This window comes from Falco peregrinus, chromosome 13 (genome assembly GCF_023634155.1).
Source record: "Falco peregrinus isolate bFalPer1 chromosome 13, bFalPer1.pri, whole genome shotgun sequence".
NCBI classification, from domain to species: domain Eukaryota; kingdom Metazoa; phylum Chordata; class Aves; order Falconiformes; family Falconidae; genus Falco; species Falco peregrinus.
In genome coordinates this window covers 21,096,002-21,117,757 of record NC_073733.1, presented here as the reverse complement: position 1 = coordinate 21,117,757, position 21,756 = coordinate 21,096,002, and the positions used below count along the sequence as shown (strand labels likewise).

General features: G+C 39.6%; 1 protein-coding gene across 4 annotated transcripts in view; it reads left to right on the top strand.

Annotated features, from left to right (window-relative positions):
* DACH2 (dachshund family transcription factor 2) overlaps window positions 1–21,756 on the top strand; it is a 311,011-nt gene that overhangs the window by 256,020 nt on the left and 33,235 nt on the right. The window lies entirely within an intron of this gene.

The following is a 21,756-nucleotide window of genomic DNA, read 5'->3' as shown; positions in this document are numbered from 1 at the left end:
GTGAAGGAAAAGGGAAGTGACCAAAAGAGGAGACAATGTAAGCTAAATGTACTTACAAGTCTACTGCAAATACGAATGTTTTATCATAAATGATAACACAAACTGGTGTATATTATGATTGAGGTCATTTTAATGCATTTTCTGAGAAGACTAAAAAGACAGGTAGAGACAATGTTATGAGCTACTCAAAAGAGAATTTGGAGGCTCAATGTGCCCTGTGGTTCCAGAGTTAAATAAAATTATTTGAGCAGATTCATGATTTTGTATGATCGGCTCTATTCCTTAGATATCTGTGACTGATCCAGTCATAGGTAGAAAGAGCCTGAAACTTCCTCCTTATATTTTCTAGACTTGTACTCCACTCTCTCTCTTCTTGGAAGCAGAAGAAGCTGTTTTCTGTTCACTGGTTCTCTAGGCATTTAAGCACTTCCCTCATGAACCCCCAAAGAGCCCTTTTGTGCCATTCTGAGATAATTTTCTGTCTGGATCATCATGCTTAAGTCCTTCTCTCTTGACTGCTGTTGGCATTTATGGACCAACACCAGAGGCTCAACAGTTATCAATCATTCCTTCATGCCTAAGATTAAAAAAATATATTTCTGTAGTAATTGCACAGGTATTTAATCTAAAGCTGAAAGTGTGGTTGATTTTCTTTTTTTTTTTAACTGTGCATGGTTTCTTGCCACATGTTTAGTCATATTTCAGCAAACTAACTCAATATCCTGTGGGGCTCAAAGATGCAAATCATGTCGTTATTGTTAGTAGCAGTCCTTGTCACTCAGGGTGGATGAAGGAAAGTACAGTTTAAAAATCAGAGAAGACAATGCAGAAATCCCAAAAAGTGTGACAATAATTTATACCCAACCACCTGTGAACTCAATTCCCAGGCTCCTACTATCATTGAACATTCCTTGTAACACATAGAAAATCACAAAGATCTGATGCTAAAATATTGTGTTCCATAATTCACCTTGAGATTAAAGTTCTATAGGTTTATTCATTTCCTGGTGTACAAGTTTGTGTGGTATTATCTTTCTTTAATTGATTTTTAGTGGGAAATAGGTCTTTATGCATGTTTACTTCTGTGTGCACTGAGGGGATTTTTTTTAGGATGAACTTGGTGCTTATATATTCACCTGCATCAGAAAAAGGTGCTTCAAAGTCACGAGACGTTTTAAATTATGATTTTAAAATAGAATACAGTTTCTGTTTCTCTGTTTGGTCTGCACAGGCTGTTTTTCTCTGAAAACATGAGAATGAGAAATTACTTCTTTTTGTCAAGTGAAGATGTAATTTCCAAGTAATTCCACAGTTCCAGAACCAAAACCTTTCTATGCCATTATAGTGGGACAAATGCTGAAATTTTAAAGTCACCAACACTGTATATCTGACAATTCCAAGGTGATTTTGCATTTGGCGGTGTGGCAGACCTCTGCTACAAGCACCCAGCAGCTGGGAGTGCCACTGTCTGTAGGAGAGAGCCACTACCCTGCTCCTGAAAATGCCCAGCCTGTGTGCTGCGCCCTTCTGCCACCCTGTGCAAGGGTGCTGGCTCCTCCTCAATGATTTGTCTCACTCCTGTGTCGATTCTTTGTTCCTGATACTACTGTTATTCTCTGGCAGATAAATATTTTGGTCTCTGGTGCACCTCAGATATGTTGAACATTTTTCATAGATGTGGACAGTCACTGAAGAGTGTGATCTGTGCTGGGTTGCTCAGCAAAAAATATACGTGTAATTTCTATACAGAATGAGCTTTGTTTTTCAAAACCTGCCATTACTTTTACTAAGGCAGAAAATATATTTACCATGGAAAATATTTTCAAAGTTATTAAGAAAGAATGTAGTTAAAATAAAAGTATCAACATTTATTAAGTATGACAAGTAAGCGGTTTATACAACCGTGGCAAACATATGTTTTCACATCTGTTTTGAGTAATATCATCATGATTTTAAAAATGATTTATAGCTCTGCAGACCATAAAATGCCAGCTTTGCTGTAAGTTGGAAGTTTTCAAACAACAAAGAAATTATTGAGGGTAGATATTGAAGAAGTTTTTGTGTATTACACCTTGATAAAACTTTACAAATCTGAGCACTCTGTAACAATTAAGAGAGCAACAATTGAATATTAAGTAACTAAAGTTTAGCAGTAGTGCTACTTATGTGAAATCTTAGCATAAAACCCCATAAAAAATATTGTAATTATTGTAGGCAAATGCAATGATATCCCTCAGGATACAGTTTTTGTTTTCCATGTCCCATTTTAAGTGATCTCAGCACCAGACAAAAATGTGCCACTTTGTTCTCGTCAAAGTAATTTCAAGGTAATTAGGGCTGAAGAGAATATGGCTTAATAGTTGGGTTTTTTTTTTTTAAAAAAAGACCGTAAATATGAGATTGTTCCAATTACGTTGAGCTGTTCACATATGTTGGTGGGGCAGAATTTACGGAATGAGTGGCTGTCTCAGAGCAGAGGGGTTAGAGTCCGGTTACAGACCATACCTTTAAGCTTTTTGAAGGAGAAGTGCCATTAAATCTCAATTACTCCACATCCTTTCATCATCTTTTTAGGAAGTATGGTTAGGCTTAACATTAGAGGACAACAAAGTCAAACATCTTTATAAGTTCGCAGTTTTTGGTTTTTTTGTAGTACGAAATAATTATTATATTTTTGTTAAATGTCTTTAACCATTATGGCACACAAGCATTTCGCCGTGTCAGGGTGTGAGTGAAAACCACATGAAGAGTAATCTGCTTTGTTTTGAAATTGCTAGTGAAAGGAAACAGAAAATCCCTCAGAGGACATAGCCCCAGATCTTTACAGAAACTTAAACACAAAGTCTTCCTGACTATACTTACTTGCTGTGTCATCTTATCTGCACAGTTGCTCACAGAAGCTAGATTTTTAATGAATCTCCTTCAGTATATATCCTGGAAAAAATCTCTTTTGTATGAGAAGGGATTGTGTTTGACACAACCCTGTACAGGCTTTATGGAACCCTCCATATGAATTCTGGCTTTAGGAAGGTTAAACAAGCCAGAAAAGAATTTGGCCATGCCTTCCAGTCAGATTTAAATGCTGGTACAATTATTCTGTTTGACTGCATGACAAGGAATGCTTCAAACTCCTCATACAGGATGGAGTAATAAAAGGCACCGGCCCAGCTCTTGCCACAGGGAAATCAATGGGAATGTTCATGACGTCTTCAGTGGGAACAGTTTGACCAAAGCCTGATGTTTTGGAAGATTGCTCCACTGACTATATTACCAGTTCTTATTCCAGCCAGCACTGGTGCATGCTCGCAGGCTGCGCTGTTCCTCCCGGAGCCCTGGTGGGAGCTGGCAGATGCTCTGGCTGTAGCGGGAGGCCGGCCGGACCCTGGGCTGCTGCATGTTTGGGTGTTCACATGGGTGTTTGGGGCGCTGGCCCTGAGTGAACCAGAGTAAAATTTGGTAGGAAAATTTCATAAACGACCAGTATCTTCAGACTTAACTGTGGTTCAAGCGGTCTGTGAGTAGACATAGATTGTATTTGTTGAGGAAGTGCTTTACTCTGAATTTCCAGGAGCTGCTCAGTGGCGATGTTCCCCTCCTGCAGCTCAGCTGCCTGCTTCTTCTGAGCACAGATCTGCACTCAAGGGCTACGTCTCCTGTTTCCAGTAGACAGTAGTCTCCAGGACTGTACATCTGGCAGCTATCCCTTTTCATTTTATTAAAGAATGCCTTTCCCTTTATTACTTCAAGGAAGTGAGAATTTTGCATCATTTCTGTCAGCTGGGTGAAATATTTTCAGATGGCCAGAGAGTATGGTAATGAAAGAGTAACTATATTTATTTACTGTATTTCATTAGCGGAAAAGAGGGTTTACACTGTTTAAATTAATCATTGCCAAAGGACTGGGTTACTCGCTATGTGAGGGGAGGAGAACAAGCAGGTGCAGAACACCTGAAACAGCAACAGGCCCTGGTGGTGGGGGGTGTCCACCAGAGAGGGGACTTTTCCAACAATTAATCTGAAAGCATCCAGATGGAGAGTGCAAGGAATACAAAAACCAGCTAAGAGTACGAAGCTGTACCACACAGCGTGTATACAAAGTGTACGATAGGTGCCAGCGCTTCAAATGTTCCTCATGCTGTTTCATTGATGCGTCAATACCTGCATGTTAGAGATACAATGAGAAAAAACGCAAACAACTTTCTTCACAAATATGCTCATGAATCTTTTCTTGAGATACATGAAAAACTCCCCAAATTAGAAGTGAAGCCATGTTCCTTTTGGTATCTAAGTGTGTCTGTTAGAGACCCAGGGGTTATTTCATGGGCAGTGGCTGCAGTAATACACGGGTTTAAAGGTTGCGAAGGTTTCTTTTTCCAAAAACCGTAACTGACATGCCCAGTTCAAATGTGCACTGGAGAATTCAGAGATATTTTTGTATTTTCTGTCCTCTTAAGAATACTGAAAGATAAGAAGCACAGTGCTCTATTCTGGGTAAAGGCTTTTTCCACAAATTGTCTTTTTTTTTCTTTTCTGTTAAATTTAACCTGCAAGTGAACTGACAACTGTTAAAACAGTGGCCTAAGAGTAGATGCGGTCTTTCATCGGTCAATCAAAAAACCCAACCCCATGAAACAAAGGCAAACTCTTAACACTTAGATTCACTAGATATGTAAATAGAAAATAATGGTAAAGCTTTAATTTTTGAAGTGTCTAGACTAATATCATTATGATTGTGTGTTTAACCATTGCTCAAATGTTTATAAATACAAGGGTGGTTATGCAAGAGATACCAATGAAGTATTCCAAGGTTGCATTGTTACATTAAGTTTAAATTAGATCTTTATTTGCAGAATCATTCTTAAGAATGCATTTTTTCTGAAGACTAAAATACCTACTTCATAATTATCTTGGCAGATTGACTAAGGCAGTTTCTTACATTGATATATAATTTATTAATTTGTTTTATTTATTAGATTTCAGTGACTTTAATGTATTGCTGTCTAAACACTACAAATTACATGTCTATATATAAAATAATCAAATTTTCTTTACTGAACAGGCTTTGGACTGTGTTTCATAGTAAGATATTCATGTAAGTCCATGGAATGAAATGAGCAGATAAGAACAAAGTAAGTCAGAATAAAGTAGCTGCTTTCCGAAGTCAGGGTGTGTCTTCAGAGTCACCATTTCCACTTTTCCTCCAGTACTGTGAATTGAGTTTTAGGTAGGTCCAACTTATTGAGCTATATCAGATTGGAAAGGCATAAAAGGGGAGAAAAATTGCTGATTGGCATCCAGTGACCTAAGAAAGCTTTTGGATTAGTCCCAGGAATCTTTTCCTTAGAGTTAGCACTTGTATTAGAACTGATCCTTCGAATTCTCTGATTCGTAATACCTCTGATGCAAAGTCATTAACCTGAAAACTGCAGTTGGTGACGTTCTTAATGTCTATGAGTTATTTAATAAGTTTGCCTTCAGTCCTCATTACAAGCAGTAAGATCTGAAAAATACGCGTCCTGAAAGGTTGCTGAATGGTTTTCTCATGTTACAGAAATCCTTGAGATCTCTGGGAATGCGCTGACATGGGTTCAGCCTCCCCCTGCCTGAGTGCTGAGCCAGGCATAAGCACCCAACCTGCTCCCCAGGAACTGGGTTTGTGCATTTGTGTGCCCAGGCATGGAACCATGCATGCCTGCAGGGCAACGGAAATCATCCAGTACGTATTAGACTGTTGCCCCTTGATTTTTTTTTTTGTACAGACAGTATATGTTACTGAAAAATCATGTCACTTCTAGCAAGGACAGCAAACCTACACCAAACACTTCTTCACTAGGAAGCTACTTACAAGCCAGTAATTTTTGCTCTCAGTACAGGTGTCTTAGAAGAAAAGACACTTCTGGCATATTTCGTGCATTTGATTTAGGCCAAAGTAAGTGAACAGCTAAGAATGCAAATTAATTGCAAATTTTTTAAGTGGTGATTTTGAAAGTTTTGTAGTATTTGTGTCTCATTCGTGTCTTCAAGAAATTCATAGAAGCGGCACTTCAAAAAATACAGGTTTCTTTTCTAAGGGTCCCTAATAGTGAGCTAGGCTTTAGAGTTTGTCACGTTGCCCGTAGATGGGTGTTATGTGTCAGTGAAATGCTGCGTGGCACAGTCACAGCCGTGGCCCTGGCTCCGGAACCTTTGCTTCAGGCAAGAGCAGAGAGGAGCAAAAATGTTCATGATTGTGACAGCGATATGTGCTCCTGCTGTCAAAGAGCAAATCCAGCCTTTACAGCATGAGGGGACTTTGCTTTATGTAACCTGATTTCTGGAGACAACTCGGGAGAGCCGCAGGTGCCTGCGGGGGGATGCGCTGCATGTCTGTGCTGCTCCTGGGCCAGTGGCGCAGGAAAGCATGAGTTACAGGGAAGCCTTGGGGCGTGCCTAGCGCTGGTGGATTATGTTCTGTGCAGCGTTTTTATGTATTCAGGACATTTTTTCTAATTTGATCTTTTGAGTACCTTAAGATTGCTTTGTGGAGTGTGTCTGCCTTCTGTGTAAAAGTCGTGTTAAGATGGCGATGAAGAGCGCTCTTTTCCTTAGTGAGGGTGACTTGCCCAGAGGTTTCTGGTGGAAGGCTGAGGGCAAACCCATATGTTTATGTGCGTCTGCAAAGTGTGTTTGTACGTACTGCATTAGAACAAATATTCCTGATAATAAAAGTAATATTTCCTTAGTGGACATTTAAGATAGTCAACTAACCTGAGACTGGAAGTAGAAAAAGATTACCCTCTTGAAATAGATAGGTAGTCATGAAACCAGAATAAGTGTGGTGTTCATTATATTTCAGACGTTGCATTGAATTACATCGATGAAGTTACATGATACCTTGTTAGCAGAGCTGATATGACCTATATACTGAACTCAGAAGCCACTGGGGCTGCAGAACATAAGGAGGTCCGGACCACTGCCAGCTCAGGCTGTAATTTCAAGGAAATCAGATTTCATGTTCGATTGTTGGGGCAGAGGGCACCACTACAGTACTCTTCGCTGTGTTAGGTATTTGTTTATTAGAGCCATATTTATTTCTGGGGATGGACAGTTCTATTAGTAGCTTTTTCATATTATCAGCTCTACCTCAGAAATTAAGTGCCTGAAAGAGTGGGAGGCCACAATAGTAAGCAATTGATATAATTCCAACTATTTTAAAACAGGCACTTTATTTTGAAGAAAAATGGCCTATTTTGAGTTCTTTCCATGAAACTCCCTGCACTTTTGAATAAGTTCAGTATTAATGTTGTGATGTTCTTTTAATGATTCTTATTAATCAGTATTTTTTCTTATTAAACACTATTATAATTAAACAGTAGCAAGTAGATGCATGGGTGAGATAGCGTAAGACCCAGCAAGTAAGTGAAATGTGTGTAATATATGTTACCCAAAACCTTACTGTCCTCCCACAGGAAAAAAAAAAAAAAAAAAAACAACCAAAAAACCCAAACAGAAAACCACAAATACAAAGAAATATGTCTGGAAACCCTTTTTTGGGGGTTGTTTTGTTGGGTTTTTTACTTCTAGACTATGCTCAAGTTTTTTTCATATTCATGTTATTATTCTATATATCTCCATAAATGAGATAGGGAGAAAAATGTGCAAAATAACCAAGGAGTTGTCATGTTTCTGAAATGTCTCCCTGCTTTTCTTCTCACCTTACCTTAATCGCAGGAGCAATTTATTTGCCAAAAGGATAAACAAACCTTAAATAACTGATTGTGAGATTATCATTATACAGTCATTATACAACCCAGTAAGTTATGAAATAACAATGAGAATTACAAGGAGAAAATAATTATTTTTACACTAACAGTGACGTTCTATCAGGACCTGTCTCAGCAGGCTGGGCAGAGCTGGGAGGGCTGCCTGGGTCACTGAGGGGCTGGTGCCTGCTGTGGGGTGGGAGGCGAATGCTTACATTTGCTGAGGATCTCCAGCTATGAATATTCTTCTTGTAGCAGGTACTTACGATTGATAGAAAGATGGAAGGAGAGACACCTGTGCCTTGCTGTATGTGGGATACCCCAGTCATTGGGGTACTCTGTGAGATGTAAGCTTCCTTCTCAAAACTCCTCAAGTTAAAGCAGGAGATTGAATCTGCTCTCCTAAGTGAAGCCTCCTTCTGTTGTGTCTCTGCATTGCATCTATCGCACTATCTCCAGTTAAAGCTGTTCCACTTCATCTGAGTGATTAAATATTCATAAGAGCAAGCTCCTTAACTGGGTCCCTCGGCCTGCTGCATTACCAGCCATACTGTTCAGCTGCTTTGTGTCTTTTCTCCCCTCCCCAAACCCTTTTGCTGAATAATCCCAAACCAATAGTCTGGTGGTTTGAAAACGGGACTCTTTGTCTCTCAAGTGGCCACTCAAACCCACTTGGGGTTTATGAGGCCATCAGCCAGGGAGTACTGTCATCCCGGGACTATCTCAGATCCTCCAAACAGGGCCCAAGTTAAGCTTCACAGCCAAATTACATGTGGCCAGAGGGACCTTGGGCATAAATTTTGAGGGCTAAAGGCAGCTGTGAGATTGGTTGTTGGCTTTTTTTAGATATCACGTATGCCTCGTTGACACATTTGTGCCCAGCATTGGGACATCAAGTGCCTTCGTAGCTTTTCCTTGAAGGATCGGGCTTCTTAGACTGAGGCATCACTCCTATTTCCATATACCTGTGAAAATCAGCCACTAAGTAATCAAGCCACTTTTGGAAGTACAAGTTGGACTTCTGAGTAGTTTGGGGGTGTTGTTCATTTGTGATGTAATTGTAATGCTTAATCATGTTCATGAGAATTGTTAAAAACGTATAATTTTCCCAAAAGGTTGTATTGCACATACACAGGCTCGCTTAGACTTTAACTTATTTAGCCACTAGAATTCTGAAATTCAAGGCAAATGAGTACAAAGCTAGAAAGTTCGTGGTTATTCCAATACAAAATTCCCCAGGCACACTTCTTTGGTCATGCTTGGCCGTTGCATGTTGCTCTTGAAATACCAGCTGATTTATTTTCGTCTTTTATTTTGTAGTCAGTGTGACAGTAGTTTCCAAAGCAGATTTTTCTTCTAGTTGACAGAATATGACAGGCTGTAACAAGTAGTTTAATAAATAAAATCCTGCTTCCAGGTGTATTTTGAGATGTTATAATCTATAAAGCATTGTACAGTTTTGAATCTGTCTATTTTATCCATCACCTGAACTGCTGTGCAGGATTTTGATAGCTAGGCTGGGCTTGTGTGAATTTGTTGATGCACCCTATGGCTTATTCAGGTGAGTACTGTCTGTAAGGGGATGCATAACTCTAAAACTTTTAATGACCGTTCAGTGGAGTGCCTCTTCTGGTGTGGTGGAAGATGCCTTTTTGGTGTAAGAATATGCTGGAGGATGGAACATCTTTGGTAGATGGCTGACCTGGAGCAGAAAACGGAATATTGTGTGTGTACACATGTCTTTTCACAGAGGTCAGAAAATAGGATTTACTCAGAAAAGAACATGTTACTTATACATCTGTAACCTTTGGGGACGTTTTAGATGCTGTCAGTTAGGAGATGGCCTGTATTTATTATTGTTGCCTTGGTTTTTGTTATTTTTAGAATCTAGAAAGTGGTTGTAATGAAGGTGCCCTCCAGGCAAAAGTGTGGAGAAATCCACATATTAAAGGAGGAGTTGCCGGAGCTGCTGTTTGACTTTTGACATTATTGTCATATAGCCTACAGCATTACAGGCAGAAGGGATTTGCATAGAAAGGAGAGCTTGAAATTACTCTATAAAAAGAGTATATTTATATATACTGAATTGTCTTTTATCTGGTGTATTTTAAGGAAAGCGTAATTTTTGTAAAATTAAAATAACAACAGCAGTGATATTAATGATTCCATCCTGCCATAATTCCTTTGTTTCTTTGTACAAAGCTTTTGATATTTTAAAAAAAAAAAGCAGCCACCAATATTCAAAAATCATTCCATGAGTTCCTGAGAGAGAGTTTTATTGTTTCAAGAACATTCATTATTAAGCTCTGTATATACACGCATGTTGAAATCTCAGCAGAAAGTAAGTCAGGCACTTCTAGATTATAGTCTTATTCGTAATAAGAATTGTCTTTAATATACAATATAGATTTTCATCACCCTATTTTAGGATTAGTGTTTTGTAAACATCGCTGCCTATATAGCATGCATTAAATATATTCTAGATCAGGCTGGAGTTTTAATTTTACACAACTAGCAGTTCATATATCATCAGTCGCATAAAATGCTGAAGCTAAATGATCCCAAGCATCTGAAAAATATGACTATCATTCTGTAGTGGTTTAGTGGTTGTAGCTAAATTGACAGATTATTTTTTTTTTGGGGGGGGGGGGGGGTCAGCAATGAAATTTGTACTTTTCCTAAATTTTTTTCATGTCTCAAAGGCAGTGCATGGGGGCTTGTGCTGTAGACAGCAGCAAAGTAGCCGGGTTGGGGCCTCCCCTTTTGTATTGTGGTGGACTTCAGCAAAATTGTGTTCTGATATTCAAATGTGTAAGTGGAAACTGTTGAGGAACTGTTTTCTTCTGTGACTCTACAAGAATGTCTGTTCACATTTTCTCTTAAGAAAGTGTGCAGCTTCAAGGACTGTCGTTTATTCCCATATCTTCCCTCTCCTCTGAAAAGGAAAATCTCATCTCTCTGGACACAAAACTGCCTATCCTTCAAAATCCCCTTTTAGTATTTACCCCAGAACAAGAGGGAAATGAGAAAAAAACAATTCAGTTGGTTTCAAACAGAGAATAGATAATTTACTTAAAGTTTACTTATAGAAGTAAGGATATAGATAAATATAAAAACATGGAGACTGTGAGGTTCAGGGCAGCCTCTTCAGCCTTTTCCATGGGCTGTTCCAGCTCTCCCTTAAAAATCTAATCAAGGAAGAAAAAAGATAATGGAAGTGTCTCTTTCAAAGATTTGGCTCATCCTTTCGCAATCCCGCCGTGGGTAGGAGAGAGAAGGTGACCTGCGTGCTCCTTGTGCCTACAGGGCAGCAGGTAGGCCGAGCGCTTGCCCCCAGCAGTGGAAGGGCAGCGGTGCAGCGCGCCTGTGAGCCGTGGTGCAGTGCTCTGCGGGAGGAATGCATGCTCCAGAAGTGGGGTGCCTGAGAGGGAGCCCCGCTGCTGGGATGGTTACACTGCTCGCAGCGGGCAGAGTATCTCAGGGCTTGTTACATGGCACTGCGCTGTGTAATACGGACACATCCTGGCTGATGAGTAGCTGTGGTGTAGCTTTGGAATGTTTGCATTGCTGAGACTGTTTATCTAAAAAGAAAGATTATAACAGAAGAAACCCAGAAGGCAAAATAATACATACTAAACCTTGTTTTCCAGGCTGTTGAATCAATTTATAGTAATATGTGAGTGAGCAGGAAGGTAACAGCATCTGTTAGCAATAAATGTTTCCTTTCCCGAGTTACCAAATTAGCTACGGGAAGGTGATTAGAAATAAAATATAATGATTTCTGATAGAAATAGGTAACACTGCATGGGCTTTGAGATAAGAACTTGACAAATGTGTAAAATAAATGCAAAACTGGTTTGGAAAAGGGGGGAGATTACCATTTCTATGTTGTGTGCCAAGATTTGTGCATTTCAAATGTTAGCAGTTGGCTTCTGTTCAAAACTGATAAATAATGATGTTTGTTGTGGAAACAATTATCCTAAAAATAATTTAAAAGGATTGTATCCCCTTTTTGTTTGCCTATAAAGACCACATTCAATTTATATATAGACAGAAAGAGCTCCACTTGCATCTATAAAACAGTTCTTAAATCATTCTAAATTATTGATGTGCACAAAGAACTCTTTCCGCTTTTGTTTGAAGTTTTATTTCTGCGGCGTTGTGCTTTCTAATTGTACTTTCAACTACTATGACATCTGTTATAGTTGTTTCAAAAACTTTCAATACTTTTCTTTTTTAATGATAGACAGTCTTTTCAAAGACAAACTGTCTTCATTTTGAGCAAGAAAAATAATTAGTTGAAAAAAGATCACTGATTTGGCCAGGGAACTCACCATTTTACTTTTTTTTTACAAGTTGCTGTTTTATACGATTCCAGCACCTACTCAACAGAAAGCTGGCCAAGAAGAATTCATCTCTGCAGCAACTCAGAAACCATAGAGCATCAGCATATGTCCTTTGCTTCCCTGAGGAAATCCAGGACTTTATTCTACCAAAAAGAGTACCAAGAAATTACTTCACGAACTGATAGTCTCTATGTCTAGCAGATGGATAACTAAGCTACTATTCCAAGCTGCTATGCCCAGCAACGTAGGAAATATGCTCAGCAATTGGAGATGAGATTAATCCTTAAAAGTCTGCTTAGAAATCCTTTTTAATATAACTAGTGATATGAATATGTGGTGCAGCAGTAAACTTAGTTCTAAATGTTCTATGACATAAATGCAATCTTACTGCTGACATAAAGGTACAGGAGGCATTTAAAGTATTCCAGATCAGGAAAACACAATGTAAAGATGTTTTCTGGTCTCTTTTTCAAAAAAGAATATTTTTCCCCTTAAGGTAGAATAGACTTTCAGTTCGAAAAATTAAAAGTCCAGGGCTTTGGTCCAGTGCAGTACACTGTGACTAACCTTTAAATCAGAAGTTGCCTAGAATTCATATCATAATTAATACAATGCCAGGGGATTTAATTGACCACAAGATTAAACTATTGCAGAAAAAAAATATCATCCTAATCGAGAGTTGAACCCCTACCCTTTATGCACTGAGTGTCTGCTCTGCCACTTGAGTCATGAATTGGGGGTTAATTGACTGTCTAGAATCGCCCAAGGAGCAATTATTTCACATAATGGTGATAATATGTACTGTAGTAAGGCAGTTTTTAATGGCATCCTTTTTTCCCCCTGGATTTATAGGGATTTTTTGAAGACAGCAAGGAAAGATGCTGGAGGTGGGGAAGGGAGGAAAGAGGTAAACAAAAATAGGGACTCAGGGTTTCCTTTCAGGTGCCAACCGATAAAGATCAAAACCCAGAAAAGGTATTGATGTGGGTTCGCAGTTAGAGTAAGACCTCAGCAGGTTTTGGTTGAGACCCCCTAAACTTGAGTGGATCACGCTCAAAGCACAGCACCCTTCCCCGTCTCTGTGACGACTCAGTGGCAGTGGCCTGCGGTAAGATCCCACCGACATCCTTCTGACTGCACCTGAAGGTTCTGAACTCCACTGAACGCATTTCGGTGGTGTTGGACGGATGATTAATTAGTTTTAGCCTGTGAGCCATGTTTTGCTCTGCGGCTTAAATACCTGTGGCTGCGCCCTGTGAGTGTCACACTCGGAGGGACAGAAGCAGTGCAAAGGGGCAGGGACTTCCCCAGCAGCACAAACCTCCTGCAGCTCTCCACCGTTCTCATCTTGGCAGCTGTGACGCTGGAGACGTGTTAGAGAGTGAGAGGTGTGTCTGCACTGCCTTGACGTGGGCAGTCCTGGACCAAAAAACTGTTTGTGGGTCACTAGTCACTTAAGACAACCTTGAACTGCGCCGGGCCAGCATTCAGCTGCTGCAGCACGGGGGAGGCTGTGAAAAAGCAGTGGAATGCTGACCCTTCCTCTGACCCTGGCACTTCAGGACTGGCACTGTAGTTTTTCTCCTATACAACTAACATACCCATATTTTGAAAGTATTTCTTCAAAGCCTGTGCATCAGGACTGAATGATTAGCTTAAATCTTACCTTGGTGTATGTGGTGGCAATAACATGCGGTGTGAATTCTCTAAGTACTATTTTTAATTTCTGTACCACTGCTTCATATCTACTTTTTATTCTCCCTGCACTCTATTTGATTTTTTCAGTATGTAATTTTGCTGCATATTTAAGTGCCTTCTCTTTTTCAGTGTTTGTGGATTGTAAATATAGATCCATTGATAAAAGTTCAAATTTGCAGCAAAACTACAATTCCCAGCTGAAGTTATTATAAGGATTTAGAAATAACCTGCAAGTAATCTTACATGAACTACTATAAAATAAAAGAAGGGTCTAGATATACTTACATTTTTAACATTTTATATTTATTTGCTTACATGATGATTAATAAAATTCATTAATTCATAGTAGATTTTTCTGCTTCATTAGTGCAAATTTGTAGAACTTTTCTAATTACTATTCTCCTTTGAAGAATAAATAATAGAGATAATATCAGAACTTTTTAGCTAAATGAAGACTTAGTTATGGATACAGTTAGGCATTTAAGTATATTCTGGTTGTTAAATGTTTTTATAAAAGTGCTGTCTTTACAAATACTTGAAGAAACAGAATTTAGGAGAAACTATTTTTGTGTGGAATTATCAAAGATATAAGGAAATGCAGAGAAGTGTAACTTCCATTTTGAAAATTATTTTTAAATCCTATGGGCAAGAAGGACTGACTGTGTAGGTAATTCATGCTTAAAAATATGTAAAGTCGCTGAATGCTTAGTGAAGTCTGATGAGAGGTCTGAAAAGGAATAGCACCCCGCAGCATTAAGGGTGCTCATAAATAGTAGTAGTTTAATGATGTGTTATGAACAGATACTTTCAATGTAGTGCTGTTTAAACATGGTAACATCTAAGAGCAGCTTTTGCAGCGTTACCAGTAGTTAGCTATGCGTCTGGCAGGCAACAGATCCCAGCTATGCGATGCTGTGCTGTGGGACATGGAGAAAGGCAGTGCTTTGCAAGCGTGGTGTGTAGGAGTCCCCACAGAACGGCCAGTACCCCCTTGTGCTTGCCGGCAGGGCTGCAGGGATGTGGCGAGTGGGGCAGCTGGGGTGGACGGGGCTCACTTCTACTGCTCCTTGTTGCAGGGTGATGCGTTGCATTCACAACTTAACTTCTGTTTCACATAAAAACATATGTGCTCATATGTCTTTTGCTTACATTTGCATTCTGGTGAAAGCCAGGCCACCAGGCAGTGTATGATCACAGACCCATAGGTTTCTGCTAGAGGGTGTAAAGCGGTGCAGTCGGTTGCATAGAAAGGCAAGGCGACGCAAGCATGGAAGCAGCGTTAAGGAGTCTGGGAGACGGTTACACATGCACCAACGAGCTGTTATTTCAAAGGTGACTTGTAGATATACACACACACTTTGTAACCTGCTTTATCTGCAGAAGAGATTTGAAAGATACCCTTGTGCTTATTTGGCATTACAGAAATATCAGTAACATAATCTCTTAGACTTTCTGTTTTTGCTGGAGGTGTTTTAAAAAGCTGAAAGTGTGGAGAGCAGGCATGGCACAAACTGTCTTCAGCTGAAGAAACAATGTTTGAGGCTAAAAAAATTACTGTTTCCTCTTGCTTATTAAAATTAGAGGTGAACTGGTAAAATAGATACAACAAATACAAAAGAGGGGGGTTTATGGTGTGATTCAGATTTGAGTTGGGTTTTATAGTCACTTATTTTCATCTGGTCAGTAAAATCCTGGTGTAAAGACAGAGGAAACAAGATCTGATATTTCTAGCATGAAAAATAGACATAGTGTTTTCTGCAGTGTGAGGAAATAGTTGTCCCAGGTCCCATAATAACAGTCTAAGCTACCAAAAGCTGCCACCATCTGAGGAGGATGATAGTGAAGAAATAGAGTAAGAACAGCATTTCCCAGTGCTTCTGCCTTGAGAAGGAAAAACCCGGACATGTTCACAGTATGAACTGAGTGACAAAAGCAGTATTTTACACTCCAAGTGTGATTCCTTTACTGTTCTCACCTAGTTCTAACTTCTCCCCTTTAAATATAATTCTGTTCCACACTTTTCTCCACCTACTGTTTTCTAAGACTCGCACATGTCCCCAGTCCACATACACCCTCATCTTCAGCTACAATCTCTAGCCACGTCTTCCTCTGCCAATTCAAGCTCTGTCCAGCACCCAGCTTGCTTCCTGCCAACTGCCTTTTTTTTCTCTTTATGTCTTCTTTTTCTACAGGAAACAAACGCATATATTGACATAGAAATCTCCAAGGTCAGAAACCTGTTCAGTTTTGCTGTGGATTTTTAAAAATTTTTTTGTTCTTTTTAAATGAGTACTGCACCCCAAGAAAATGTTAACACTGTTAATGGCTTCTAAGTGAGTTAGATAAGTGTAATTGACTTTGTGTAATATCGCTGTCTGCAGTTGGTTCAGATCAACAAAATATCCAAAAGGCATCACGTAGATTGGCTGTGTCAGGAGAAACTGCTGCTCTCAGAAATTCTGGGTTTTTTCCAATAGAGACCTGCAGTTCCCAGGCCTGCTGTACAGCCGCTTGTTCGCATGCCTTGGTTTGACATTTGTTGGCAATTTTTTATGCTGCATGTGCAAGTCTGGTGCGTAGCTAAGGGTGGTACATCGTCACTGCTGTCGTAGGCGTTAGCACTGGCCTTACAAGCCAGGTGAGGTACATCCGTGCCATCCCTCCCTTTCTCAAGTAGTTTATTTGTAATTGCATTGCAAAATCACGTCTTGTACGAAGCCCCCTGGTAAAGGCCAGCGAGCGCTTAAGAGCAGTTGCCACTGAATCATTTGGATGGACTTGACCCTGAATCAAGGTTTCTTAGGTCATGGTAGAAACTGTGGATTGAATTTTCTTCTCATGTAAATTTGAACTAACTGTTTGGAGTAAGTGGAAGCCCTCTGTATTTTTCCTGGGAAGATCAGAAGCTATATATTGAGGGCGTTCAGCATTGCTTAAGGAGTACTTTAAATTATATTGAAATTACAGTCAATTCATTTCCCTCTGGAATCTTGCTTTTAGATGGGCATGGTCTGGCAAGCTTCTCAGTCAGTTAACAAGCAAATAAAAACGCCAGCAGCCCCCTCCCCGTGCTGCCATAAAGAGTCTGTTCTGCACGTTCTGTGGGGCTGTGGAAAGCAGTCGTTCTGCTTGCAGCGTGCCCTTGTGTGCCGTGTTAGCCGTCACCTTTCTTTCACCGTTACCGGAGGAAGTAACTGATAATAATCGACATGATTTCCCGGGCATAGTACATTCAGATTTTTATTACAATATTACCAGGACATATGTTTGTGGAAAGAAGATATATATATATATATGTATCTCTACGTTTAGTCTCAGAATATGAACTCTGTAGAAATAGTATATTACCTGCATGAAACTGAAAATATGGGTGACATAGTGTGCAGGAATTAGGGCCAGCTTTGCTTAGAAATCAGCCTGATGATGAGGTTGCAAAAGTTATATTTTCACTGCTTTCACATACTGAATTTATTAGCTTCTTGAAATTGATTTTGGATGCCTTTCATTTGCCATTGGGCTGAAGTCAAAAGCAAAACGATGATATACCACATTTTGCTCACTCATCTTTTTATTGCCCAACTATTGTTATTGAGTCAAAGACATTCAGTGTGTTTCCCAAAGGAGACAGAAAGCACATTTCATTTTCTTCTTAATTGACGAAAGTTTAACTGAATGGAAGTCTTGCAGTCCTCTGCTTCAATATGCAGGTGGCAGTTCAAAGGGGTTCAGGGGATGGGGCCTGGGACTCGGTTTAGATATGGGCTGAGAGCAGAAGCCAGAAGGGCTGTCAGACTTCGTCCTGTTTTATTTGCTTGGAAGGAATGGTGCAAAGTTAATATCGATGCAGCACTATGAAGGTGTTCAAGTGGTTATCTCTGGGAAGGTAATGTGAACTCAGCAGTATCATTGCTTTGATCTTTGGTTAAAGTCTTACAAAACTAGATTGCTGTTTGATTGACAACCTTGTCAGAGAGTGAATGAAGACTGACACTCCAATATTGAAAACGCAGTGTTTACAAAACTTAAAGCCTGAGTTTTCTCATGACACTGCTTCTTTTGTGGAAGACTGAATTTCACATTTATTTTTAAATAAGTGTGTGCCTTGCTGTGTGCAGCTAAAACTTAGCATTTCGGACTGCTGGCTCACAAATACTTCTTACCCTAATATTTGAGGCAGATGTGTTTATAGCAACAGTACTGTCACAGTGGGTTTGAAGAAGTAGGAGTTACTGTTCGAAGGCTTGAATGTGGTTGTATTTGTCACAACTGCATACCAAGTAATTACTGATCCAACATGTGGGTGATGGACACAAAGGTGGCAGGCTGCAGCTCGCTTTGGGCAGTGTGTCTGGCAGTTTCCAAGTGGGTCCAATACAAAGGTTCAAGGGTTTCCACCATATAATACTGTCTTCGGCTATTGCTTATTCCTTGAATTGTCCCCTCAGTACCCTCAAAGGAACAGAAGCTACTAAAGCAAGAGTTAATTTGTGAAGTAGATTTCTCCTTTCGGGCCAGTAATTGCTTAGCTGCCAGCCCTCTGCCAGTCATACCTCATTTTTTCTGGCCAGTTTTAAATACCTTGAGCTTGAAGTCTACCTTACCTTCTCTGCCACTTACATTTTTCAGGCAGACCTGGGCAGCCAGGTGTCAGTGGCACTGCCAGAGCAGGGCGTTGGACGAGATGACCTCCAGAGGTGCTTTCCAGCCTCCACCGTTCTGTGATTCTGATCATCTCCCAAATGATCTTCTCTCCTGACATAGCCTCGATGCAGTGACTTCCCACCAAACTTGCCTTTCTGCTTTGGCAGGTTTCTGACTTGGTCATGTCGGTAGGGTTGCTTCCAGCCCCAGTGCCCAGCCTGCCAGTTAGTGCCAGGCAGGCTGTTCTCCTTGGCATGCTACCTACCTGTACTCTGTCCATCAAAGGCTGCGCTCTGTGTACCTCTCCATGCTTTCCTAAATTTCTTCTTTAAATTGCACAAGATAATCTATTTCATTCAGCTAGTGAAAAGGGCCTTAAACAACTCACCCCTATTTTTATGTGAAATGACATTAACTGCCATGATTTAAGTAATGGTAAGAATGAACTAGATTGCGTATATTTCCACATCAAAATACCTTAAGCAAGGAAATGGCTTCCCAGAATGATAATCCTGTATCATCCAGAGGTGTTAGTGAAGAGACTATTTATATGATGCAGTTTAAAAATAGGCATCCAGAAGATTTTCACAGAGGGTCAGATAAGCTGTGCTATAGGGCGTGGGAACTACTTTAAATTGGCTTTACTGTCAAAGTCATTGAGACTGCATCATCAGTTTTTCCTGACCGTCTGATTCTCCATTTACTTCAGTATTGTTAAATTCTGAAAGAAGTTCTTTCCTTTCCTCTTAGGTCATATATGTCTTATATGAATACACGTGTGTGTGTGTGTGTAGCATTAAGTATCTCTAGACATATGCATAAACGCTTGCAAACTGATACATACACGATACAATGCCATATCTTTATCTACTAGGGTATCCTTTATGAAAAACTATTAATTAAAACACAAGATTAAAGCCCCTTTCATCAGCATTGCAGCTTTGCTGAACAAATCTTACTGTTGACCGTATTTTCAAAGTGGACATCTATAAGTCAGAAGAATAATTACCATTTCATCATTTGAAGTCTGCGAATGAGTGATTTCAGAATGAAAAGCATATGTAGCTATGCTGATTATGCAGAATAAATTATTTTCAAACTCCACATTTATATCAGTACATTTTTTATTGTTCAGAAAATGCACGTCCACGAAAAAACCCACGATCACCTAAATTTTGCTGTAAAATAATTTAAAATATATATCTAAAATTCCTTTTGGAAATGTCTACAATCTGCTTCCATATTGCAACACATATGGTAAGAAAATCTTGCTTGCAAGCCAGTGACTGCTTTTAAACAGTTTTCAAAATTGCACTGAATAATAGCTCATTAAAAGAAAGGTATGTTTTGTATTTTAAAACAAACAGCTTAACATTTTCTAAGCTATGACAAATTTAGATATTTTTTAATGTAATAAAAGGATTAGTTTAGCTGTCTTTTTTATTAATGTACTTAGGCACTGGTGGTATATTAGGAATACTTCTGAGTCATTCTAGTTCTGTCATATTCATTTCTATAGTCTTTAGAGGCCTCTGTGGACATCAAGGTTGTCGCTGTGGAAGGCTTTGTTCTGTTCTGTCAGTTTTTTCCCTTTCCCTCACTGCATGTACATACATGTACGTGGCACATAACATAGATATTTAGGAACCAGTTCTCTTGCTGGATTTTGATAAAGCATTTCTGGAACTTGTATTTCGATTAAAGATTTACTGCTCTCCTTCTTTCTCAAACCTCATTTTTAATGGCCAGAAGAGAAAAGAAACCCCAACCCACAAACATGTTAAGCGAAATATCCATAGTACATTCAGTAATGGCATTTCCTTAAAGCAGATAAGTTACTGAGCCCCCTTTTAAAACAGGAGTGTTAATTTACTGTTTCCTTTCATCTGTTGAAATAATTACTTTTCTTTTTTGCCTTCAATAGTTTGTTCTGGTCGTTAACATTTCTGTAAAATTAAGTTTGAAAGGTGCTTTTAATGTTCAGATAGACTGCAGTGCACATTTGACTGCTAAAATCAACCTACTTAAGGCAGAACTAATGTTTAACACTCGCAGCTATTTGAAGTAGTTCACTGCCCAGTTTAATGGTGCTGCCAAGGGCAATGGTCACATTACTGGCTATTATATTTTGGGAGGTTTGTTATGCTGGCAATAAAGGCAATCCATGATATTTCTGAAAACATTGGCTTAGATCTTAAAGACATCATTTTTCTACTAACAAGCTATAAACTGTAATTTCTTTGGGAGTAGCGGGCAAGAAGCACTAACCCCCACTCCTGGCCACGTACTGCAGAGGAGTTGTCGTTGCGTGCAGCAGCGTTAGTGTCAAGTGACTTTTGCTGCAAGCTCCGTTGAAAAAGACAATCAAACTGTACAAAACCCACGGTGATGGTCAACTGCGAAGAGAGAAGTGATCTTACATAATGGGAATTGTGTTTTTCGTTTTGTCGTGTACCAGGACAGTTTTAAAACATCTGCACTGGTAGGTGTGGGGTGCCCCTGGGTAGCCCAGCGGGACCTGATGGAAGCCTGGTGCAGGAGGGGGGAAGGGCACGGTGTGGAGGCAGCTTGGCTGCTGCATGGTGAACCGTCTCAGCTGTGGTTGTAGCCCAGACAGCAGCTTCTGTGTCACTGCATTTTTTTGTGGTTTTGAAAGTGGATGTCTGTGTCACGCACCGTTTGCAGTATGGAAATGTTCCTCCAACCTTGCACTGAGAGTAGACCTTCCCAATGGCCAAATTCACTGTAAGCCATTCTGCTGCTAATGCTTCCTCAATCTGTGGATTTAGAATGTAGGTCAAATAAGATTATTTATTAGAATCTTCAGGCAAATAGTACCGAAGACAATTTAACTAGTTCTTTGTGTAGTGGAGTTGATGGAAGCTTTGCTCAAGTCTTCTACAGGTCCGATGGGAAATGCTGAGTGTAGGGCTGCCCCAAGTAACCCAGGACAGAATGAGCAAATAGAGCGTATGCATCATCGCTATTCCTGTGTGAGCTCACAAATCTATAAGAAAAGGGCTGCTTTTTCTTCTTTGATAAGCAGGAGCAGACAGAGAATTTAAAGATTGAACAATGTATCTTCTCAACCAGAAAAAAAATTATATATATTTACTAAATAGTGAGTAAAATTTTCCCCTTGGCTAGTCTAGCACAATTTTACAAGCCTCAACAATGCTGAATGGATGTTATTGAGAAGTGAACTTGGCTCGTTCTTTTTATGCTTTTAATAAATACCCAAGGGAAAAGCAGTTGTTCAAGGAAAATGAAATACAAATAAACATAGAATTTATTCTCAGTAGGCATTCTGGGGAACTTGGAGCTTGAGT